General features: G+C 38.1%; 1 long non-coding RNA gene across 1 annotated transcript in view; it reads left to right on the top strand.

Moving 5' to 3' along the window:
- The window catches only part of LOC126640683 (uncharacterized), a 22,042-nt gene extending 4,500 nt beyond the window's left edge, over positions 1-17,542 (top strand). The window contains exons 2-3 of the long non-coding RNA XR_007629115.1: positions 13,732-13,810; positions 17,512-17,542. This is a non-coding gene — a long non-coding RNA (uncharacterized LOC126640683). The remainder of the gene's footprint in view (positions 1-13,731; positions 13,811-17,511) is intronic.
- Positions 17,543-26,813: the final 9,271 nt, after the last annotated feature.

Genomic DNA, 26,813 nt, shown 5'->3' with positions numbered 1-26,813 from the left:
CACACATATTCCCCCAGGACAGTGCACATCTCTGCTTCCTCTCTCGACAAGAATCACACGTAGCAGCTGCCTGCCATGAGCCATGGGCAGAGTCAAGGTCACATGTGTGTCCTTAGGACCTCTTCCTTTTGTCCTCCACTGATAATTTTCCATTTGGTCTTTGCTGGGCATTGCTGTGGTGGCTGCTCTTCAGCAGAGTGGATTTCTCATTTGGAGAAAATTTCAAAGGAAAAGGAATTTTATATATTTTTCTCTACTTTAAACGTTATGTTCATTTTACTTCTTTGTGATGACTAAGTTTTTTCTTCTGAAATTCAAATTACGCGCTGAATAACTGCACCAATTACATGGTTATAAGTAAAAGGAGTCTCTTGCTTGCTTCCTATCGTGTCCAGTTTGCATAAGCTTTATATTATGCTTCTTCAAAGATTATGCTTGGAGCCATATATTGAAAGGGTATATAAGGTAAATACAGTCCTGATTATTCCTTGTGAGGTAAAGTAGTTCTAATGAATGTCATGGGCAAATATCACTTCCTTGAGTTAGGTGCTGGGCAAGTTCTTCTGTTAAATATTATTAATATATCTTATTTAAGTAATTTGTCATAGCCCTATGAAAGAGATTATATTGGCCTTTTAAGAGCAAGATTTCGCCCTAGCACTGTACCATTAATTTTGAAGTAAAACACAATAGCTTATTTCCCAAAGACTGTTTGAAAAATGGAGAATTTAGCACTGCCTAGAATGTCAAGAAGACTGTCCAGTGATCTAAGTAGACTGGTTTTTTCTTAACAGCAAGGGAGGCTTGTTTTATGAGTGTCTTTGTTAAAAAAAAAAAAAAAAATAAAGGTTGGAAAAAGGACTGGACAAGGAATCCAGGAGCTACTTTCTGAGAAGACTGTGGAGGTGTTGTGATGGGCTGATGAACAACCAGAGAAAAGTAAGGAACCCCTGTGAAATTTTTGTCCACGTTATAAAAGGCTGTTTCAAACTTAGGAAGAAGGTTTTCTGAAGTTACTGATGTATTGTGTTGTTAGGGCAAAAGCACAGTGCAGAAAGGACTCAGGTACTTAAACATACTGTTAAAGCTCTGAGGTGCATGTTGGAGCCATTTGCTGTCAATCCTGTGCAGTGACCACGGGGAGTGACCAGAAATGGTTTCTGGTTGTTGCCCTGTTGTTGCAGGGCATTGAAACTGTATCATTTGGAACTAATTATTTTTCTACCGGTCTGCAGGTAAGAAGCCCTTAAATTCAGTTGAAACCTTTCTTTCATTTGATATGCAAGGTTTGGAAAAATTTGTTTATAAGCTTTTCTTGTTTGGGGAGGAGGTAAGTAGGGCCCTGTCACATGCCTGTGATAAGCAGGCAAGAAGTGTGTCTTCATCATGCTACCAGCAGGTCCTTGTTCAGAGGGCTTGTAGAGTAGCAGACTTCCACATTACACACCTTTATATAATGACTTTTTAGACAAGGAAAACATTCTCAGGAAAGATTGCAAAGGATGAGCAAAAGAGAAACTATGTGTGGGACAGGACAGCAGTCCTAACAAACACTTTAAGAAGATGTTTTCAAACAGAATTATTAATTATAACCTAATTAATTTAGCCTACTTGTCAATTTTAGGCTGTGGCCCCTCTTCTGAAAGTATTGTTGTTTGCTTGTGTTTTAACACGTGATAAAGCCAAACAGAAGTGACCTTTCTCCTATGTTACAGAATAACAAGAAGAATCAGGAGAAGTGCTTGACACCCAAGTAGCCTCAACAGTTGGTACACTGTAGCTGTCAGCGTGAAATCGAGTGCAAAATTGCCAGATTTGGAGTCCTTCCTAAAATTGCTTGCTCTGTCAAGTGGAAGTAAAGGACGTTGACCAGAAAAATGACACAAGACTTCCAGAGGCAATCTTTGCAGAAACTCCATTTCACCTATACAAGAACTGTATCTGCACATTGATTTGCCAGCTTAGGAAAGACTTGTCACTACCTCTGCCTCACAACTTGCACAAAAATCTAGTAAAACTCAGAAGGAAAGACCTGGTAGCTTCTTTTTCAAACGGTTACAGTTTGTCTGTCCAGAAGTAAGATAGACAGTCTGTCGTGAGAACTTCCTAGTGACAGAAATAGTAAATCTATAATAGAAACTTACTATTACCTGAGCAAAATTTTGAAGCTAGTTCACAAGGGATGGAAGGCCTTGCATCCTCTTGCTTTCAGTGGAGGATTTAAAGAATGATAAGTGCTAGTACTACTGTCCTCTAAATAGGTATGTATATGAGATTCATGTATTTTATCATTGTTCTCTATAAAAAAACATCTCATATTTGTTTTTACTTGAGATGCATTAAATCTTATGCAACAACTTCTACCAGGAGGAATGTATTGTAGATATATTTTAAAGTTAGAAGGAATGGCAAATAGGGAAGATAAATTTCTTCAGAATAAATTATAACATGAGCAAAACAGGCTTCTGCCATATTGTTTATTTAGAAATAGCAAAATATTCTGTCTTTCAAAGGCAAGCTATGGGTTTGGGTGTTTTTGTTTGTTTTGGGGTTTTTGTTTGTTTGGGTTTTTTGTTTTGTCTTTTTTTGGTGTGGTTTTTTTTGTGTTTGTGTGTGTGTGTGTGTGTGTTTTGTTTCCTTCTTTTTGCTGTACTTTCTGTAACCACAACAAATACTTTGGTTTTGTCACCCAAATAATTGTACTGAATCAAAGATGGTGCATCCTTCATGAAGGGGAGCATTAGAGGTTATCTTAACCCAACAAGGCATTAATGGCTACAGTCAAGAAAGAAGTAGTTTTGGAGAAGTAGAGGTGATATAGGAAGATCATTCTCATTGCCTGCATACAAATTAAAGAGTAAGCTGCACTCCAATTTTACAACAGACTTTAACCAAGTAAGTTCCTAGAAATGGTTTACTCTCTCATCTTCATATTGATACTAACTTTTATTTGAAAAACTAATAGGTTAGCCATGTCCTCCCCAAAGTGTTTGATTTAAAGTTCAAGCTTTTTTAACTACTATATATTGCCATTAGGATAAAATATTGGGTAGTACGATCTCCTGGACACCATATTTTAAAGAATATGCTTCATGCCTCATTTACCAGAAATGTATTGAGATTTTCCTGAGCCAACATTCAAAGAATAACTTGACATTTTTCATAGTGTGATGCCAAATTTTTGTCTTTTCTTTTTAATTCCTTTGCCACCCTAAACTGGTATTTTGGATTGGTCTTTTGTTTCTTTGTTTAATTGTTTGACATCTAAATCTCAAATAGAATATGTTTGTGTAGTGCATAGAAAATATAAGCATAAGAAGTTATTAGATTCTTAAAGTGAATATGGTGTGATAGAATGCATAAGAACAAAAGAAAGTTAAGCTGAATAATACAGCATGAAGCAATTATCAATTACAACATGCATGTCTTTAAACATATAACAGGTATGGAGACAACTAATTAGTCCAATCTCATTGTGGAGATTGGGGGCAAGTAACAGTTGGCCATAGACTGTGAGTTTCCGATATTACCTGGTGGCAGTTGGCTCTTAGAAGGCTCTTGATCCCTGAAAATTGATAAGTGAGGCAAGCAAAGCACAGTTACATTATGCGATGCCAGAGACATGGCAGCTACCTAGAACAGGGGAGTGATCCTTGCTGGGGTTTCATTTCATAGACTCACGGAATCATTAAGGTTGGAAAAGATCTCAGAGGTCATCAAGTCTAACCTTTTACTGATTATCACCTTATCAACTAGACCATAATATTAAGTGCCACATCCAGTCATTTCTTGAACACCTCCAGGGACAGTGAATCCACCATCTCCCTGGGCAGCCTGTTCCAATGCTCGACAACCCCAGCTTTATGTAGTTAACTTCCTTGCTAAAGTATGATGCTCTCCTCCACCTAGTGGATTAGACACCTGTAGGATCTGGACTGATCAGACTGAACTGATCTGACTGAGGTACTACTGTTTAATTTGAAACAAAGTGGGGACAGGGCAGGGGTGGGAAGGAAGCATCATTTGAATTGAAACAAAAACAAATTCTACCAGAAATCATATATTGTTGATGTCTCAATACTAAATCAATACAATGTAAGTGGTTGCGTTCTCCTTGTACGAACCTCACCCTGAAGGTCTGTCCCCCAGGCTGGTTAAAAATGTCTGCAGAGGCTGCCACAAAATGTGTGTTCGGAAGAACATCACTGTAGAATTGCAGAATTTGTTATGTGTTTAGTCCCTTGTACGTCTGGGTGCACGTGCTGTCTGACATATAGCTCAGGAGGATGGCAAGTTGTAAGATAGTGGGTTTAGTTATCAGTGCTGGAGCAATATCATATTAGAACACCTTCTCTTGTTTACTACCAAAAGACTGCCTGCTGGTAGCACTGCATAGCTTCCCTTGTTGCCTTAGTGCTTCCATAATATTTTAACACTTTCTACCAACTTCCTTAGATTTTCTCTTTGTTATCATTGCTAATGGGTCCTGTTCAGCATTGCTCTTGCTGTGTTGCTCCATGCTCTCATAAAATGCCAGATTTTTCTTTCACTTATTCTCTAGAACAAAGTTGGAGAAGATGGGGGACAGAAAGGACCAGGGGTTCTCAAAGATATACTATGCAAACATTTCAGTCAAAAGAAAAAGAATAAGAGCAATTCAGAGTGTAATGTGTATCAGAATATGCATGTTGAGGTGTTTGTTAAGGATGTCTTTTTATACTTTTTCCCATCTTACAGCCCACAGCTTAGTCCCACTGCTTTTGGCAGGACTACATGTAAACAAGGCAAGGTTCTCCACTCTATTCCCATTCCTACAGGACTAATAAGACAAATCCAGAACAGAAGAAAAGATTGTCTGATAATTTTATTCACATCAAACCTGAATAGTTCAAGCTGAGGTCTCCAGCTCCAAAGAACACATACATCACCGAGACCACAGTCCAGGAACAGAGATGAGATTCAAAAATCCCTTCAGCAGCAGATGAGCTGTAAAGCAGCAAATCACACAGCGTGAACTACCACAGACAGCAAACAGGGAATAAACAGGGATGAGCATTGCAAACAAAAGAAAGAGCTGGGGTTAATTCAGGTTCACAGAGGGCTTTGGATCTGAACTAAAAATATGTCTCTTAAATGCAAATAGAGAAAATGATAGGCATTTGCATGATTGACAGCCTTTCGAAATAGAAGTGTTGCTATAATTAAGCAATAATGTATGAGTGAGTGTACATTATGACAAATTGGAAGCTTGGTTGATTAGATTGAGCATATAAACTGTCAGTATAATTATCACATTTTAATCATTTTTCTCCATTTTTTATAACAGCATTGTCTTCAGCCTCATTTGGTGCTTATTAGATTGATATTCTAAGAGGAATTGTACAACATAAAACATGTCCTTTAACAGGATGAACTTTATATAAGACTTTAGGTATGTTCATAAACATTTATAATGATGGCTGTCGTGTCTCAACTTTTTGCCACATCATATGTGTCAAATAATGGAGTTTTAAAGCTTTCTTTACCATGATAAAATATTGTAATCTGAAAGTACTTTGTACTCAGTAAGTATTCATTCACTATATATTTTAACTGTCACAGGGAAAACATATCACATTATTACAGCTGAATAATGAATTAGTGATACACACTGCAATGATTAACAAGATGCTCAGTCAATCAGTGTGGGAGCAAGATTTTTCCATTTTCATGCAGCTATACTATAATGTATGTAGTTTTTTTAACAAGGAAATGTTCTTTTCTAACACCCAGGAAACAGCAATGTTTTAATTAATTTAAAAGGTTTAATTTTATACCAGTTACCCTTTTAAAATGTAAACCACTGGAGGGGTAGCATGGCCCTGAAAATGCAGTATAACTAAGTAAACAGAGATTCTTAACATGGTCATGCTCTTATAGTCTTACCCTATCTCAAATTAGATCTGAGTAGTTCTTTCACCACTGTTGAACTAAGAAGGTGGAAGCTGGCCTGGGTGTCGAAACATGGGTCTGTGAAACAAAATTCTTCATGTGCTTTCACCATTTCTGCCACTGGTTTGCTTCTTGGCCTTGGGCAAGATGCTTATCTGCTCCTCAGATTAGTGGCCCATTGGGAAACAGAGATACACACACTACTCTGCAGGGATTATTGGAAAATTATTTGTGCTCTAGGTCTCAGTTTACTGCTGTTAAAATTCACATTGTACAGCCTACTGCAGGCTTTGCAGCTGCTCGAGAGAGAGAAGTGCAGACATTGCGGCCTTTCTGACCAGTGGTGAATTTCCTTATTTAAGGATAACTCTCGAAGTTGACAGTACAATTGTTCAGTGAGGAATTGCATAGAACTAATCACAGCAATAGAAAGGCCTTAATTATTCTCAGATTATTTAAAATTATTCTGTGGCAAGGATTTAAATGACATTTTCTATGAAAATTTGGAAAGGAAGGGCTTGAGAAAAAATTTCAGGCAAAAAGAGTGTCTTCCAGAAATCATTTCTTCTTTGCCTTCTGCAGTATATATTCAATAAATTGAGAGCATTATCTTTTCTCAAGATACTTTGTGATACTGACAGTGAAATCTGAGATAGCAAGGTCCTCACTAGTTGATTACTTTTACAAGTGGAAAATTGCCAAAGAACTGACTTGAATATTTGGTATAATTTGCTTTGCCTCTGTTTATTTCCTTTCCTAGACTTTCCACAAATTTTCTTTGGACTTGACGGTAAAAACGTTCTCCAAAATTTATATATTGTAGGCCAAATTTGAAGAATGTTTGCAGAAAGTTATTTTGAATTCAGAAGGGTAAAAATGCATGTAATAAGTTTAGTATAGAAAATTTCTTGATCCTTTGAAAATTTACCTTCTGATCTCAATTTTTAACTTTGCAATCCTCCAACAAAATACTTTGGCCTTCCAACAGTCTTCACTAAGTTCAAGGTGAAGATGTTATTTCCAATCTTGGATATTGCTGTCTGTGCAGAATGTGCAATTCTTAATTCTTAATTCTTCTGCTACTACTTCTAATGACCCAATTACCAGTAAAATGCATAAAAGCAAGATTTTAACATTGATTTTTTTCTCTTGATTTTCTCAATAGCTTTCACAAACCTGAACTTAACATGCTTCTTATCACAATTATAAGGGCTTGATATTGGATCTTACCAGGTTTATTTAGTGTTTCAAAAGGCTTAGTGAAGCCCCTTCCATGAACTTATCAAGGAACTTCATTTTGGTATGAAAATTATGTAAAAAATTACTAGTAAATGGCCGTGTCTTGATTGGGAAATAACCTAACAATAGAATATCTCAAAATTCAGTGTATTAATGTTGGTTTTGTTCAAGAGATTTACTCCACTAAGAGGCTCAAAGAGGTGAATGACTAGCAAGGTGGGGAAGCTCGCTAACTGAACCCGTTAGTTAGCTCAGTGAATCATAGAATGGTTTCGGTTGGAAGGGACCTCGAAGATCATCCCATTTCAACCCCACTGCGACAGGCAGAGAAACCTGCAACTAGACCAGGTTGCTCAGAGTTCTGTCAAACCTGGCCTTGAACATCGCCAGCGATAGGCACCCACAACTTCTCTGGGCAACCTGTTCCAGGGTCTCACCACCCTCACAGTCAAGAATTTCATCGTAATACCTAATCTAAACCTACCCTCTTTCAATTTGAAGCCATTCTCCCTTTTTCTATACCTATACGCCCTTGTAAAAAGTCCCTCTCCAGCTTTCCTGTAGGCCTGTTTTACGTACTCGTAGGTGCTACAAGGTCTCTCCAAAGCCTTCCCTTGTCCAGGCTGAACAACCCCAACTCAGCCAGTTTTCGTAGGAGCAACTGAGGGACTCTTCCAGGTATAGCTTTATATGTCAGAATTCAGCAATGGACAGATAAAATCTGCCTGCCCCTGTCACAACACTCTCTGGTTACATTTTGCTTCTCCTCGAGATCGCTGCATAGGTAACTGCAAAGGTGCAGTGGAGATGAGGAGTGCTACCTCTTTACATTGTCAGTACTACCAGGAAAGCACTTGTGTTCATCCTGTTAAAGAGTGCATGGATGCACCACAGTTTACAGAACCAGCATGGGGATCCATGTAATGAGACCCCATGTAACCAACCAGTTGCTGCAGGAACCCACCTCAGGGGGAGGTAGTTTGTGTGGTCTAGCTTGACGCAGCATGGCAGAAAAAAACCCCAAAACTGCACCTTGCTGGGCTTTTGGTTTGGTAAAATGGAGCGTGTGCACCTCTGTGATACACTCTGAGGCTTTCACATACCTTACTCCAAGAGCTGTGGGTGTGCTCAGGCTGATGGAGGCATCACGAGCTGCTGGGGCTCTGCATGACAGTGCGACGACTGCGCAGCGCCCTGACGAGAGCTGGCTGGCCTCCAGCCACCAGGGAGCATGGGCAGAGCACAATTACACCTGTCTGTGTGCATCTGTGTGTACTGCCCAGCCAAAACACACCAGTGCTCTCAAGGACACCTTCTCCCACGCGCTGCAAAGTGCCACAAAAATAGTTATCTGAACCTGTTAGACAGTGATACCACAGACAGTAGCTCTTGGGTATCTGAGCTGGGACAGGTAAAGAGCCAAAGGAAAATTTAGTTTTCAAATGACTGGAGGAGTATTTTCCTCACTGGTGAAAGCAGGCTCTCTGTGTTGCATATATTGCCATACACAGCTGTGCTAGCTCTGGGTCAGCCCAGTGGAGAAGGTGATAGAGATGTTGTAACCTGAAAAAACATTCAGGTTTGGTTTGGGAAGGGAAAAAAAAAAAGAGTAGGGGCTTAGATCTTTTCTTATTTTAAGGATTCTGCTTCACCTCTTGCTGTTAGAAGATTAATTTACTTCCCTTTTGTTTTGTTCCAGTGTGTATTCCATAGCATTAATTTATTCCTCAAGGTCTGATAATATCAGTTCTGTGTCCATTGTCATCAAAGTGTATAGGTGATGTGTAGAAATGATAACAGGGTTGCATTTTTTATATGCTTGATGCTTATTCAACAAAATAGCCTGCTAAGCATTCCTCTTAGATTTCTTTATCATCCAGTTTATTGGAAGTGCCTGAAATAATCTCCTGGCCTTCGAAAAAAAAAAAAATTTCCTGAATTTAGTCATCAGAGAAATGTCAACTTTAAAAAAGAGGAAACAGCTTTTTATTTTGCTGCATCTTCCACATAGACACCTTCTGTTCTTGAAATTGCCTAATATTTTTTTGAATAAATATTTTGTTTTTACTTATGCACTTGGTAAATTTTAGCGCATACTCTTGCTATAGAAAAATGGGTTTTTCCTGCTAAAAATTTTGGAGATATCTTCAGAAGAATTTAACATTCACATTCTATGGCCTCAGTGACTGAAATCTTGCAAGATGATGGCCTTTATGTAAGGGTTTTAATTCTGTCATTCAAGTGAGCTAATCTATAAGCTTTTCAAAACAAAACAAATAAACAAAACAAAACAAAAATATTAAAAAAAAACACAAAAAAGCAAACAAAAAACCACCAAAAACCCCACAAAAAAAACCACACACAAAAAAAAACCAACCAAAAAAAAAACACCAACAACAACAACAAACCCCAACCCTGAAACCTTTTAACACACAGTGTAGATTTTTAAAAGTTAACAGCAAAATTCCCCTGGTGATGCAGCTGTTCTGAACCAGACAGGATAAAAAGCCCAGCAGGACTTTTCCTGCAGTAGTATCTTTGGGTTGCTCAGGAAAGTTTAGTTCTGGTAACTTTGAAACTTCATCAAATTTAATAGATATCAAATTTATGTAGACACAGAAAAAACATTGTTTGAAATTTACTCAAGAGACTTGCCCTCTGTGGTTCCAGTTTAGCCAAGTGCTTAACTTCAAGTTACTAAATTTCCATGAACCTTAAATATAACCGAAACTTTCCATATGCCATCATGCTTGTGTACCATGTTCAGTTAGGTCTTCTGTCCTGCAGACCTCAGACAAGTCCACAGTTTCCATATTTGCTGTTGGAATTGTGGGTTTTTTCTATTCCTGAAGGAAAATTATATTATTTGCAGAGCTACAAGTCTACTGGCATTAGCCAAGTTGTAAACCATCAGAAATTATCTTGATCCATGGCTTCATAAGGAGAAGTGTCTGGCTAAATTGAAAGAAGTATGAGATTATTCAAAAATACATGTACACACAAGGAATGAGAAGAGTTTTATTTAAAGTTCATAAATACACTAGATTTTTTTTACAAATGGGCTTGAAACACTTACCTGCTCTCTGCCATTTTTTATAGGAGTCTTGTCTTCTGTGTCTGCACATGGAATACATCTTTCTGGACAACGGATTTATCATCAACATGTTCTGAATGGAAGTAGAACTTGCCATTTGTAAATGTATGGATACAAAATGTATACATTACACAAATATTTGGAAATTATGCATATTTTCTGCACTTTTATGATTGAAAGGCATCTATTCCACCCATTTCTAATTATCTACTCATTTCTAATTGCAGGTTTAGGAAGCAGAATTCCATTTTCCAAATGCCTGCTATTTTTCACTAGAACTAAGTCACTGACAAGTTCTCTTTTCAAAGCAGTTTCCTATGTACTTGTACAACATTATTCCACAGATTTGCTATTGAAATGAAATACTGCAGTGACCTTTTTAATTCCCCTGACTTTTTACAATCTTTGAAATTTAGCACAACAGCAGGAGTTTAATCATATTCACTGATGTAAAAGACAAAATAAGGCACCTCTATGTTCAGATAGAGATATGACCTCAAAGGTGCAGAGCCTTCAGAGACTTGCTGGAGATCCCCAAGGACAATTACAGCGATCTTGCTTGTGGTCTCCCTGCAATCTCTGGCTTTGCCTCCTGATAACACCAGCAGAAATTTTGCACTTACATTGTGTGCCAGAGTGTTTTGTTCTTGCTACTTGAGCAGCGTTGTTTTCCTATCAAAGAATAATCTTATATTACTTTATCTCTCTGTTCCTGTTCATGTCTGCTTCACAACAGCTTCCAGGTGTGAATTTCCAAGGTCTTTGATTCTCTCACTGCTGCAAGGTGTGAGGCTTTGGTTTCATGCTTGTCCTTTTTTTCTGCCACGGTATGAAAGTTCATCAACAAAACAACCTAAACCACTCATCTGCTGGCAGTTGTCTGTTCTGTCAGGGGGTTTGTCACTTTTGTTGATTGATGCCAGGTGGACCAAAGGAAGGCTTTAAAAAAATCCCTGCATGTTTATCCATTGCCCCAGAGTGACAGGGCAGATCAACTCTCTTAAATCCTCTTCCTATGCAGCAACCATGATGGGGTGACTGATGGAGAATCCTGTCAGCTCTGAGCTGTTTTCACTGTCAGACTGGAGTGGAGGAGCTGTATATGATCACTCTACAAATGTCTTTTACTGCTTAACAGTCTGGGCACTTTTGCCTCTGCGTTTTTACACATACCTGTTCTCAGGACAAGACTGTGACCAATACTACACCGAGATAGTCCTTTGTATACACTTATGCTTCTTTTTTTCCACAAATTGTGTCTTCAATGTAAACGATCATTGTAAATACTTTTAAAATTACCCTTTTAAAAGTTTATTTTGGGTAGCTGACTAGAGCAAGAGCAAAGGACTAATATCAAGTGTTAATATCAAACCTTTTCTGGGGAGAATGCTATCACTGTCTTATGCACAGGAATTTCAGCACTGGCTAATGCATTCTATTGTGAGGCTTTTTGATGGTCTCTGTGAATTTAGTCAATAGCTGTGGTTCAGTTAATCAAAGCCAGAGACAAAAACTATCATCATGAGCTGGCAGCCACAGGAGAAACTTCTGAGTGGACAAAGAATTGCATTGATACTGCTTCCGGTGTAATCCTTCCATTGAAGGAGACTCTGATTGTTTGGGAAATTACTCAAGCATCAGTCATGAGCACTGAATTCAACGGTTGTTAAGGAATGTACAACATCATCTTAAATCTTGTTGGATTTCACTCTCAGTAGCACAAGCTTTTGGTAACTTCCATAATTGAAGTTAATAGCAGTGAACAGGGGATGCTTAGTGGAGCTGCAGAAAATCTTGCAAAACTTTTCACTTGAATTCTAGAAATGAATTTTTTTGGTCCAGAATTTGCCATGTGTCTTAAGCTTCCACCCATTAAAAGGATGACAAATTGCATTGTTGCATCCTTTCTTCAGTGTTTGCTCTTTAAAAATTTTTAAATGAGAAAGTTTATTGAGTGATTGGATCAAAGAATATTTCAAAGCTGCATTTGTAGTCATATATCTACTAGTATTGTTCTAAATGAAAATTTGATTGCTAGTCAAGTCTCAGCATCAAAACCATGAAGTTTCTCTCATTAGATTTAACCAACCTAGTTTTTCAACGAACAAATGACAAATCTTCCTAATCTGGTAGTTTTCCAGTTAATTGACAAAGTAAGTCTAAATAGGGAATAAATTTGAGCAGCTGCTCAAAAGTTGCAGAAACAAGTTTAGCCGCCTTGGGTAAATTATTCATTGCAAATTATTTGCTCAGCTCAAGTTCACCATTTTTTGAGTGATGCTTTGTGGAAATTCAGGTTGCTGAACTGGTCAGCTTACAGCTAGGGGATAAAATTTCTGAGAGAAGCCAAATGACATGTTCAGCCAAGATACTATTCATAGAATGACAAATGAAGTCATTTGTCTGAGGACACTTTTCTTGAGAAGATTTTGTTTGACCAAAAACTGCTCAAAAATTACATTAGTCTAGCAATATTTGCAAAATTCTACATCCATATATGGTGATCTTTAGCAAGCCATTTGTGGCCCTTCATTACAAAATTTACTGCACAATAGTTTATGTGCTTCCAGATCCTTCACATAAAGCACTGTACAGTAGCTTCAATAAAATTTGTGTGAAGTCTTTTACAAAACTCCATCTCAGCAATGGGATTCCATCAGAAAGAACGAGTATCATAGTGTTAGACTTTCATTTTCAAGGATTTTCCCTGTAAATTAGTAAATCATTATCTCAATTGAGAGACAACTCACAATAAACAGTGCATTGCTTCTAGATGTATCACCTGTGATCAATAGGTTCCCTTTCTGCCTCAGTACTTGTTAATATTGTATATGGGTTTGATTAAATGTTTAAAACCATTTTTTAAGTGGCAGAATTAAAAAGGATGGACTCATTACCAAAAACATTCAGCTTTTAAGGCCAGGCTAGAAAACATTTACTGGTGCTATATCATCTTAGGATGTGATCTAATCACATCTAATAACTTATGTCAGACTGCCCTGCATTAGTATGTGGATAGGAGACACATGATCCAAGGGAACTCTACATTTTCTGAAAGAGATGGTACAGATGAGATCCCACCACACTGTTATTGATTCTCTTAATTCAACATCAACTAGAAAATCTATTTATTAATTTCTATGATTGCTTCCTTTTGAAATTTAATTTTTTTCAGTCTCCTTTGCTAGTCTCACATGCCCTAAGTCTAAGGTTTTCCACAGAACCACCAATGCTGTGAAAATGCAAAATTACACAGGGAGACCCACTGCTTGGGTTGCCTAAGTATTTATGACAACCACAAGAACTTCCAGCTTTGTTTGGGAAGTGCCCGTATTGCTGGATGCCACAGGGCAAAAGTCAAAGGTCAGTGTTAAAAGCTAAAGTTTGCAATTTTTTGAAGTGTGTTGTTATTTCTTCAAAGAAGGTGTAAACCCTTTATTTACTTTTTTTCCCCTTTTCCTTGTCAGGATGCTAAGATGCTGTACCCCAAAAAAACTTGTGAGAAGAACTATTATGGGTGTCTGTGTTGCGGGACTCAGAGCCTGGGTAAGGCAGTTCCCTTGTCCATTCATGTTTGGTAACTGTATTAAATCACATGATCATGTCATGAACTGTATTTTCTACAAGAATTTTGTCTCCTTTGCTGCATGGGCAGCATGATGCTCACTTCAGAAGCAGCTGTTTAACATTCCTTTTATCCTCAGTTTTCAGGGTATGGCCCCATACTGTGAGTACACACAACTTCAATTTGACTTTACAAACCTGGATTAGTTTGTCTTCGTGTTTGCTGTGTAGTGAAGTTGTTATATCCCCATTTAGGAAAGGGAAATGAGGCACACAGGGATTTAATTTAACCTGGTTTGCTTGGTGTAACATATTGAGCCTCGAAGCTCATGCTTGTGGATTGCAGCTGCAGCTGTGATTGGTCAGTGGTTCTGCTCCCATCTAGCATCCATGGTTAAGAAAATGGTTTTATGGACCTTGCTCAGTCCGATTAGAATTCTTCATGTAGAACCAGAGACAGAAGCAGTTTCCTAAGGCGGCACTGGAAGATCTTATCTATGAAACTCTTTTTTTTCTGCTTTTTGGAGGCCTCTGTATTTATTAGTAAATGCCTTCCCAGTTTGACTGTAAACAAGACTAGACCATACTTTATTCATTTTGGCAAATCAGTTAAATGACTTTTCCATCACACGGTTTCTTATTTGATTTAACAATTAATCATATCAATGTGGAAATTGCACGTCAAAATGTTATTGCTGAAGCTGGCAAAAAAGCTCAGCTTGGCTTTGCCTCGGAGGCTGGCATTTTAAAGAGAACAGACTCCTTTGAACATGCCAGTTTGAACAAACCCAATGCCACTGCCAGAGGCAAACAGCTACTACATACTTTACTCTAGCCTTCCTTCTCAACATCTGCTTTTCCATCCTGGTTTTTCCCAGTTGTCCTTACTTTACCTTCTATCCCTAAAAAAAGCAATACTAACCTAAACTAGAAAATTCCCACAGCATCCTTGTCCCAGTCTGTATATTTTTTCCCATATCCAATTGGTCCTGTTTTGCTCATTCAGCATTTCAGGTTGAATGCTCCTTTTAATCTGCTGAACCAGTGCCAGGAAGCAAAGTCACTGGAGGGACAGGACAGACTGTCTCCTGGTCTGGTACTGCTATTTACAAGAATGCCCAGTTTCATTTGTCTAGGCCTGAGTCAAAAGGAGTTGGCACCAATGACCTTTGAGGTTGCTGTCTGCAACCTGCAACATTTCTGTGTGCAAAGAAAGTGAAGCAAAGGAAGAATCTGAGGAGATTTAGTAGCCAAATTAAAGCGGTATTACTTCTCCAAACTAAAGGCTCACTAAATGGCAGGTGTTTTTTCAAAAGGGGCAGCAGAAAGAACTTTTTTAAACACACAACCCATATTGTCTACCAAATACAAAAGTATTTAGGGAAAGTTGAAATGGTTGATGTTTTCCTGTTTGATCCCTTTCATCCTCATCCTCCTATCTCTCAGCAAACTCAGCATTAATTTCCTTCTGGCTTTCTGAGTGATCCCAGCCACCAGCAAGAGCAGACAAGATGAAAGGATCAAACCAGAAGTAAGGATGGGTGGCTATGTGTCAGGAGGAGCTCTCATCCCACTTGCCCTGTGCAAGGTCAGACCCTCTCAGCTGTATCCATTTAGGACACTATAGAGACATGCAGGTTTTTACTGGTTTGCTATTTATTTTCACTGTTATTCTCAGCCCACATGATTCATCCTCTGACTGTTGAAATGCTTATTTTCAATAATGAATATTTCAGCTACTGAGATAAACAGCTCTCATTCTACAGAATTATATATAGAGCTTGGTTGCACACGTTTCACTTCCAGATGCTTGCCAAGTGCAAGGATGGCTGAACTTTACAGTTCAGAAGCCGCAAATCAGGCCCTGAAAGTCAGGAGACTGCCTTTAAAATAATAGAATCTCAAAGAATAATCAGTGTTGGCAGTATTAATTTGCTGCCTGGTTTCTAAGCCCTTGGGGATTCTATTTTCCCTTTGCAAATCCACAAGGACAGAAACTTTTGCATTTTTTAATGAAAGAAGAGATGGGGTAAGCACAGGGTAAAAAGCGAAGAGACCATGAGAGTTGACAAGACTGACAATGGCAGGCATGCTCCACAAATACAGTGAGAGATGAGACTTGATCCCAGCTTTTGTGGCTTGCACAATGCCTTGAGAATTCATGCTGGTCTCTACAGCGAGCATAATTCAGCACCAGAAATCATCTGCAAAATGAAGTGTTGAAAATTGCCCCCAAAATTTCTTATGTTGTCTTGGTATGCAACACAAGTATTTTTACATACTAGCATAATTTTGAAGATTTTTTTTTCCTCTTTATAATGCAGGAAATGCTTAGAGGTAGAAGGGAAAGGTAAATGCATAGCAGAGCCCCTTGCTCTGTTCTCTGCTTTTATATTGCTGACCACAGTGAGGTGCTTCTCTGTAACAGGACCTTCTGAATTTCTCAGTGTGACTTTAAAGCCTGGTGGGGAAAGGGGATAGTACATAACCAAGTGTATGTTCCCCAGGCAGCTGTGCCTCTACTGATGTTCTGTGTACGGAGCAGTGGCCATTCCTGAGCTCATAAGGGGAGACTAGGCCTTCATTGACAGAGCTACAACAGCCAACAACTGCTGTGAATAATGCATCCTTTCCACCATAAAAATAAATTTTCTAGCTTTCTTCTCTGGTCTCTGTTGTTTCTTAGCCCTTCATGTGTTTGTAGGGGAAGTGCTACAGGGCTGGAAAGGAGCTGGAACATCACCAAAATCTCTTGCTCTTGTGTACACAACTCCATGGTGTGCTGCGTATGAAAACACATCTTGGGAAGGGAATGGAGTGAGAGGTACAAGGAGATAGCCTTTTAATTTTGGGAAGAGGACTATCTGACAACCAAAGCAGAAGATGCTTGGGAGGGAAGAAAGGAAAAGAGTAGGGCTGGACATGGAAAATGGAAATGTTCCAGTGGCAGGATGGTAGGGACTCCTTGAGTAGGAAGCAGGACCACTGAAGTCTAATCACAATTCTGCCATTTGTCCTAAGTGATCTTGGAGAAGTCACACTCATTTCTATGACTGTTTCTTCACCTGTGAAGAGGAGAATAACAGAGAATCTCATTTCAAGTTTATGAAAAATCCTGGGGTGGTATTATCATCATTAACAGTAGGCAGGCACCTCTGCCTGGATTGTATCATTGAAAATGTCACTCTAAGAGCCACTTGGAAGTCAAAGTTGCTGCCTGCAGAGTTTTCCTTTGTTCTTGGTGTATCAGACAGTCTCATCAGCTCAATACCATTCTATGTTGCTGTGCAATGAAAAAGCCCAAACTGCCCCTTTACTGAAAGGCATATAATCATTTGCCTGCTCCTGTACAGACTGCATGTGACCATTTGAAGCACCCTCTGGAAATTCTCTTTTAAAAATAACAATAAGCTGTATTGGTTTTTTTCTCCTTTATTGTACAAGCACGGCACAAATCTGTAAGACCCTTGAAGTGTTGCATAGGTCAGCCTATTCTTTATGTTCAGTGAAAGAGCAGCACTTCAGTGTTATTCATTTTTATTGTACTCAAAGTGGTTCTATGTACTTGACATACATAAATGATTACGGTCCTTCCCTGAGAAGCTGCATGGACACTGTATGAAGTACAGGAAGAAAGCAGCTTGCAAATGCATAACTACTTGTATTGTTTTGCTTTCTTTTAGGCTACTCTTTAAAAACGGGATTGTATAAGAAGAGTGTGTTTATTTAATAAATACCTTGAGTTGAGACATCCTTAAACGTCCTTCCGTTTTATTTAGAAGAAAAAGGAGAAACAAACAAACAAAAAAAACAGCAGGTCTGCAGGGAAGCTGAGGGACTCGGGTATGGAAGAGATCTGGTATGTCATTATGTCAGGGTTTCTGGTGTTACCTAGAACTTTTTTGCAGCTCAAGGGAAGAAACTTTCCAACTGGATAAATAGTAACCTTGAAAAGGCATTAGACAAAACATGCTAAGTATAAGATGTGAAAAGAGATCAGCAAAATAACCTCTGGCTTATGAGTCCAAAAGTGTAATGATAATATAAGCTTTTGACTTGTCAAAAGTCAAGCTCAGTTACACTGTGGGAAGGCTTAAAATGTATATACTGTAAAGTATAAACCCAAAGTCCTGAATGGGCCCAAGTCAGAGGGCTTGAATGCAAGATTTGACATCTGGGATAAAAAGCATGGTATCAAGTATTGGACTATACCTATTTTCTTTATGACACCAGGCAGTTAAAGAATGACTAATGTACCTGTGTTTAAGAAGGAAGCAATATATTTGGAGGGTATTTTAGTCCCAGTCCTTTTTGTCTAAGTCTTTACACCTAATTTTTAAGGAAAGAATAATTCTTACAAACTGGAGGCAAGTGTAAAGAGATAACTGATATCTATGTTTGATTTCAAGACAAAGACAGTACTAGAGATATAATCCCAGTGAAATTCAGTAAAGCATTCAGAAGTCTGATCTGACAGATGGGAAACAATAATAAATTAAGAAAGATTGGCATTAGTAGGGGAAATGATAGGACAGGTGAAGAGTGAAGACATTAGGTAATATTGAAGAGGAGACTGGAGGAAGGTTATTAATGAAGCTTCTCTGGGAATATCCTGAGATGAAGAGGTGACCTATGGATGCAATTTGGTCATGCAGTTCTGTAAACTTGTCCATGTTGTAGCCATGGAAAATGCAAAACAACATCCAGAGAAGTGTTTTCCACAAAGAAGGAGAATCTATACCATTAACATTAGCTCAGGAAAGATCTTACATGAATCACTGTGTAATTTTGGCCACCCTTGTTAAAAAGAGATGATTCAGAAGTAAACAAGCTGAGGGAGGAGCTAGCAAGGTGATGATGAAAATGGAGACTCCATCTGGAGAGAGTGATCTAAAAGAGGTTTTTGCCACTGTTTATGAATGTGTATTTAGTACATGAGGGAGAGAAAGACAAAGTACTATTTAACTAAAACACAGCTTGAAAACTTAGAACATAATTCTCAGCTCTTTAAAGTAATCAAAGTTGGGAAGGGTCTTTTGGTAAAAAAGTGAAAATCTTAATTCTCTGTCACTTGTTGACAGGGATTATGTTATGTGACTGTGTGAAAAGACAGGGAATGAACATGGTATTTCTTAAGGTCCCTTCTGTTCCCCTTCCCCACACAGACCTCCAGAAGCTCTTCTGATTCAGCCATCTTTGAGGAAAGTAGGAAGGAATGGTTATTCATGAATTTGGTTGTGAGGTGACATATTGTTATTGTTCAGCAGAGAATAGAAGAACTTCCCCTTTCCTGGAATGGCCCACTTGAGTCTTGCCCTAAAATTATTTTCCAATCCTCCATCACTACTGGTGGGAAATGGCAGTAAGTCTCATCCCCTGTCTTCTGCTGAGGGTTGCATGGGGAGTTATTTATAATTTCAAAACTCATCACAATTCTGGATATGTGCAGTTATTTCCCTCTTTGGGAAGAAATACAGACATTCTGGGGTGAAAACAAAAACCAAGCAGTGGCAATGAATTCCGAGGGGTCTTTCAGAAGCAGCAGTCCTCACATACGTATAAGCTGGAAATAATTAGTTTATTACAAGCTGATGAGCTAATTCAGGCTGTGACCGTCTCGTTTCCTTCTGGAGTGGGATGCCATTGCTTCCCGGGACCACCAGATGCCAGACTTTTACTGCAAAACCTCAGCCCTCTGACTGCACAATGGAAAGAAATGTTTTATGCGCTTACATTTTCCTGAATCCCTTCAGTTTTGTTTTGTGCAAAAGGCTCATAAGCCTTTTGAGCACCACGCTTCATGCTTATTTTTAAGTATATACTGTAATTTTTTAAGATCATTTAAAAACTAATTGTAGGAGGTCACTGCGAAATGACCTCTTTGTAAACTACTGCCTTCTCTGACAAGCCGGTGACTTGAATTTCTTACTTCAAAATCATAATGAAAACTGGGCAGCTAGAAAAAGCACCACTGAAATGCACAAAAGGAATACAGTAACACTTGGTAAGGGGAAGCAGCAAAATGTTCGTATTCAATAGCTCAAAATCATTTGCATTTAACAACTTAACTGTCTTGCACAAACAGACAGCAAAATAATTACAGCCACTGTTATTTGCAGAAATGTTCTTAAGAGAAATGTTTATTCTAATTTTTTTCCAGTAATTTGAGCTGTAACTATTTCATAGTTTTCTTTTCTAGTATACACATATTTTATCTAAATTTTACACTTTAAAAATGTACCTGCTTTTATTTGATTAATTCCTAAATTCAGTTATTGCAAAATTATGCAATTATGTTTTTCCTATTAGAGTTATTAACATTCTTATTCCTATTGCAGAATGTATTATTTTAACAAAGCCTGCATTGGTTTATAAAATTTAGAAATATTGAATTAATTCATAATGAATTGACCATTTAGTGCAGAATGGAAATATTGAACTATGAATCATCCATATTGGGCCAAAGAGACAGCACATTGTGCCATAAGCACGAAGAAATATGCACAAGCACAAACACAAATAAAAGAAATATAATTTTAGTTAAAATAATGTAATGGAAAAGCAGCAGTATAAATAAACAGGCACATTATTTTGTTACAAGCACAGAGATTTGTTTTCAGTTGAAGTTGCTTTGCATTATTTCAAGGGAATACTAAATTGTAAAGTGTAGTATTATTGTAGATTTTTTTTAATCTCTCATCCTTGTGTCTATAAAACATCTCTTGATCAATGTAATGTCAATTGTTAAAGCTTTAAAAAGTAAACCTTCCAGGCAAAAATCATACGAATAAATTGGGGAAAAAAAAAAATATTCCTCTCTATATCCTCTCCCTATATAAAGGCAAAGAGTATGCAAATATCATAGGACATTAATAAAAAATTCTGACAGTTAAAGCAAAGGCTTTCATTAATAATTAAAATACAAATTATGACAGAACACAATGCTTTATTCTACCTTGAAATTATGTTGGTCTACAATTATGGTAACATGAGTTCTCAATTTTGCATTATTTTGTGGAAAAAGAAAAAGGCAATGCAATATTGTTTGGGTAATAGCAAAGAAAGCAAAGTGATATAAAATATTTACTATAAAGGCTTCTCATAAAGTGTATGCATTGTTGACATATAATCAAATAAATAATATTTCTGTTATCATAGTTCAACTACGATGAGAGCTTTGAATTCAATTTCTCTCTTAGTGTAAAAATGTTAAATACAAGAAAATGTAATGTATACCAGAGTAGTCTGAAGGCCTTTTCATCATCATCTCTCAACGTAAAATTAGGATTTATTTGAACTTGACTGAATCACCCATGGATAGCAGAAATCACTATTTGTTCTTGATTCAAGAAGAGTCTTTTTCTTGACATGAAAATGTCAAAAAGTTTCATAATGATAGTTTATGATGTCATTATAATTCCCCTCTATTCTTTAAAAACAGAGCATTAAGTCATTCCATTACACTACCTTACGCTTAATCTTTCCCTTTTTCTAAAAAAAATTGACATATTTATCATTGATTTTCCAGCAGATGTTGTACTGGATGCCCTTTTTTAAAAAGTACCTCAGTTAATCTGACCTCTCTTAATGATTACTCACATATCCTTTGGTAAGTGAATAAAACTTTTCTTTCACAGATAGTAGGTACTTAATCCTCATTATTGAGAATATGCTGAAACCTTGAATACTTGTCAAAGATTCATTTTATAATCCTGAGGTTGGTTTGCCATCAGTGATTTACACAGGGGCTGTGCTTGAAAAAATTGATTCATTCCATACTTAAAGTCTACTGCTGTCATTAAAATGACAGTACAACACTTGCTGTTGCAATTTAGATTTACTTGAAAAGAAAAAAAAGGCTTAATTCTCTCCTGGAAGTACATGATATTGAAGCAGAATAAATCATCTTGTGTGTCAAAATAAAATTACAATAATTTGATTTTTGTTCTCAAAATACTAAACTAGAAACATATTTAAAACACAAGCTAGCTTTTGAGAGGTTTGATAGAAGTTTAGCCTGCAATGGTATAACCAATGTATTCATATCTTTTTGTTGCTTTATTTGCTTCAGAGAGCATTTTTTAAAGCATTTTTAAAATCTGCCTTTGAAACCGAGTTTTAAGGTACAGCTCCTGTAGTTAATCAGCATGTCAGATGCAATGCCCCTTGATGCTAAGCTTTTATAATACATCAGACTGTAATTTTGGACTGTCGGTGAAGATGCTACACATGAAAGCATATGCACATTTACAATGACTCCAGATGAAACTGTTTAGGCTGCTTTCTCCCAGTGTATGTTGTCTTTTCTGAAAAACAGAATCAAATGCAAAGCATTTAGCCAATCCCTCACACTGACAATGTGACATGCAGCTTTCATTTTCTTGAGTGAGTTTGACGAGGGGATTAACTAAGTGCTAAGGTACAGTAGATCCCTCTAAAGGACACAGTAGTGTTTTCCCCTGTAGGTCCCAGTTTTGCAAAGCTGTTCAGGAAAGAATTCCTGGTGAAGGCACTAACTGTTGCCCAGAAAACTACAGTAAGTTAAAATTTCTGTTTGATAAGGAAAAAAAAAAGGGTTATAAATTAAAAAAAAAAAAAAAAAAGATTTTGTGCAACTCTTCCAGTAATATCATGTCATGTTAATTTTAATGAAGCTTCATTAAAGTTTTCAGATATGTAAGAAAGATGATTATCATTCCTTAACATTGTGGTTCTACCCGCAGCTGAAAAACATGCTGTAAAATGTTAATAAGAGGAAATATTCAAATATGACTGAGATGGACGGAGACAGTGTGAAAGAATTAATTAAGCCACAAAAACTGCATCATTGATAGTTTAGTAAAACTATCAGGAGACAAGAAAAACTTAGATTACAGTTAAATAGTACCCTTTCCAACCTTGATGTGCCTAAGTAGCAGATCACATGCAAAAGCAGGAGGTCACTTAGGACTGAAATCTGACCATAATAGCAGCTCACGCTCCTCCCGCAGAGGTCTCTGTGTTTTTTGTGCTTATTCAAGGACAGAGCAGGGTCTTCATCATTTAGGACATCTTTTGTACAACACAGTTAAAGAGAATAATTTGGCCCTGACTGTAAGATCATTCTTGGTCTGGGAGGGCTAAATTTAGCTCTGAATGTGCCACAATGTAGTATTCTGCTGCGATAAAATTTGCCTTGTTCCCACTACCATTGAATAGGGCAAGGGGAAAAAAATTGCAACTATCTCAGTATTTTCACAAAGATTATATTGAGTTTGGGCATGCCACTCTTCCAATAGTTGATATACTCTTAGTATAGATGTAGAAGGAAAAAAAAGAAAGTGATTGTTTCCTGGTTTTAAAGGCATACTGATTTTTCTCTCATTATGAAACCTGAATTCTGCAATTCAGTGTCCTTTTACTTTAAGGACTAGGGTTCTGTGCATCTGTATGGAGGACAGCTTTAAATAGCTCGTTTTTTTTCTTGTGCCTGACTGGGCCTCCAGAAGCAAGTTTTGCAACTGAAGTTTTAGCGAGGAGGGAAATATCCCTGGCAAAGTTATAATTGCTCATGAAAAGGAGCCTACAATATAAATAATCATAACTGTTGAGGCTGAGAGTGCTTAGCCACTGCACTGCTATATCATTCTTCACCTAAAATCTTTTATGACTTGATATTCCACCACACTATCAGATATTTCTTCAACAAATATCGTCTCTAACTAAACCACCTGTTTTTGGTGTGGTTACAAGTTTTTGATAATTCACCCAACTATTTGTCTTTAAATAGGTTCTTCTGTTTCTGAAACAGAGAGAAAAAGTTGCAAGTAGTACATCCTATTAGTGGTAGATCTAAAAGACCCCACATAATGGGGCAAATCAATTTATTGAAGGAACTGATAATCAAGAAAAATAAGTGTTTTGGCAGTATGTTCCACGAGTCATTGAATTTCATTTAAGTAATCTTCTAAAGAAATCTGCAAATTTGAAACAAACACTGTCTTGGACAAATCTCTTTTCTTCTTTCAATGAGAACCCCAAAGAATTTACCTTGCCTGAAATTTAAGCACTTTATTGGCCAATGTTAAAATCACTTTGTACTAATATAGATTTATAGCAAATGCTCTTAAAGTATTCAAAAAATAAAAAAAAAAAGGTAGCCAGAAATGAACTGATTACAATTACTCTTTGCATTTCTGCAATTAACCCATAACTAGAAAATACTGCTGCCATTTCATTCTCTAGGAGATGCTTTGTTAACTTGCAGTTAATAATAATGCAGTGCTTTTTCACTGAAACTCTTTTCATCCTTTTCATCAGAAATATCAGTAGGAAACCTGCTCTGTTGTGTTGCATGCAGCATTAGAAGCATACTCCACCAATTATCTTTATAAAAAAAATACAGATGCTCATGTTGCTGGGAAGTTTTGGGTTTGTTTGTTTTGTTTATTTACTAGCAATTGATGCAGTCCTTTGCTGTGCATAATAGCTGAGTTGTGTGTTTTAAGGGCATCGTGTGTCTATAAAAAATGTATTATTTTGTGCTTGGAGTACATTCAAACCTCAAGGTGTGTATGTGCAGGGGACTGCCCTGGTGCTAGCCCATATTCTTGTATCTGTTATTTGGAGAAGACAGGTGGTTCAACCTGCCCCACAGAGTGGAATGATGACTGAAACTTTTCTAGTGGGAGGGAGCATAAGGAGAGGGAAGTTTTGCTACTGGCAAATAGTCTCCACATCCAAAAAGTTAGAAAATTATCACTTTAGGAACAAAGATGCTACGTAGTAGGATGTGATACAGAATATGCTGTACTGGTCATAAATCACAAAGCAGCCTAACTAATCTGAACACAAGGAAAATGGCACTCTAATTTTCTATTGAAAATCCAGACAACGTTCTCACCTTGCATTTCACTGCACTGGTGCTGCTCTACAAAGCAGAAGAAAACTGATTAGCAAAGTGTTAATCCAATAATTGTAACAAATAATTAGTTTGTAATAATTAGACAGAGAAGCATTTAGAATAAGAATTACATCAAATGTGAATTCTCTCTATTCTCCCTCCCTATCATGTTCACAACTCAGTATTTGGGTACAAATATCTTTTATATGAGACGACAGACAGTGATTTCTTCTTTCCATATGAAAATGTTCAAAATATATAAATTGTAAACCTGACACCACTGTGAGCTGAACACTCAATAAAAATAGCAAGGCCAAGATGTTTTCTTTGACCTTCTTTTCTTCTCATTATCCCTTTCTCAGGACAGTCACTCCTTGTTGTGACTCTTTGTAATTTCTCTTTTATTATAAATTGTTAATATAAAAATGCTCTGGCTCATGAAGCTTCGGGTATGATAAATGCTATTCATGTCAGAAATAAAATCAGATTGACATGCCAGAAGAAAACACTTTTAAAACTGGTGAATATTCAGCTCCTGATAGGATTCCCTGCTGCTTAAACCATCTCGCCTTAATGTATTTCTTAGGTGTTTGTCAGCTAGAACATCTACTGTTGCAGTTTCAGTGTTGCTTAATGAATGCTGCTTAAAGAACCATTTTATATTTCAAATTTTATGTGGACATTTGTACTTGTGTTGAAGCCACGTAACGTGACTGACAGCTAAGAAGAGTGCAAAATGTCTGAAGCAGAAATAAACTGGAGATAGCTTATCTGACCAAGGAGGACACAACCACCTAGTGCGGAGGCTGCCTTGCAAACCCCTGTCTGGATGAACTTGACTGGCAATCTTTTGGTAAGATATGCCCTTAGCACAAGATCAAAAGGGCCCCATTACCTCAGACAGGACCTGGTTCTTGCACTTGGGGCTCCAAGGACCAAGAGATCTTGTTCCTTAAAATGTGTCACCCCTTTTTTGTAAGGTCCCTTCTGCTGAGACCAGGCAAACTCTTCAGGGGTTTGCAGACCTCCCTCAGCGGGCTGTGCCTGGGGGAGAGCCCCTTGTGTGTCCCCACCCCTGTCACCTCTAAAAGAAGCTGCTTCAGAGTCTCCCCTCATTTGCATGGGGAGATTTAATTTCCATCCCTTAAATATGACGAATTGCAGAGATTTCCTTCAGTTAATGCTTTTAACAGCTCCCAATAAACTTCATTAATCAGGCCAGCTCTAGGCCCAACGTGCAGCCTGGAAGCAGCTAATTTGCCTGATGAGCCCACGACTTTAGTGAATAAACAGGTGGATAAGCCGAGGGTTTTATGGCCTTAATTACACTCTAATCAGTTCAGCACTTGGCGGGCAAAAGGGAAGAGGGAAAAAAGAGGTGGCGGCAGAAAGATCATCGGCAGCCACTGCTTCTCAGTCATCTCTGCCCTCCTGCTTCACCCTCTCCTCTCCTGCTTTTCCCTTACAGTCTTTGTCTCTCTCTTCCTTGTTCCTCTGCTATCTGTCCCCTTTTTCTCCTCTCTTTCCACCCTCCTGTTTCCTTCAAATGAAAATCATCATCTGATGGAGAGAGGCTATTTTGTGCTCTCTTTCCCGCTACTTGCTGCCTCCCCTCTTCCTATCTTTTTTACCTTGTTCCCTCTCTCCCCTCTCCCTTGCCTCTGGGCCCTGCTGCCCCCCACCACCTCCATCCCTCTCTCCACCTCTACATATTCTCCCTGTCACAGTTAGGCCGCCTGACAAATCACTTCAAGGGCAGCCTAACTTTGAAGGACAAGACAAAGCTTTAGCATATGGTCCAATCCCCAGATGTTTGTCTCTCTCTCTTGCTCTCTCTCCCTCCCCTCTAAGAAGGGCTACTTGGGAAGGCCGGCTTCTTTTTCTTCAACCTCCCCTCCCTCCCCCCAAGTTTTGGTGGGGGGCTCTAACTAGCAGCGAGGGCTGCTGTTCCCTTTACAGCCTCCCCGCGGGGGAAGCGGCGCAGGGAGCAGCGGTGCTCTTTCTGCAGCTCAGTGATGTTTTCTCATAGCGTGGGGAGGGGCAGTGGCAAGAGGATGCTCTCTGGTCTGGTCGGACCTGCCTGGCAGCGCCATGTCCACTCCA

This window comes from Myiozetetes cayanensis, unplaced genomic scaffold (genome assembly GCF_022539395.1).
Source record: "Myiozetetes cayanensis isolate MyiCay16 unplaced genomic scaffold, myiCay2020 scf2-11, whole genome shotgun sequence".
Classification (NCBI taxonomy): domain Eukaryota; kingdom Metazoa; phylum Chordata; class Aves; order Passeriformes; family Tyrannidae; genus Myiozetetes; species Myiozetetes cayanensis.
The sequence above is the reverse complement of the archived record's forward strand: the minus strand, read 5'-3'. Positions and strand labels throughout refer to the sequence as shown.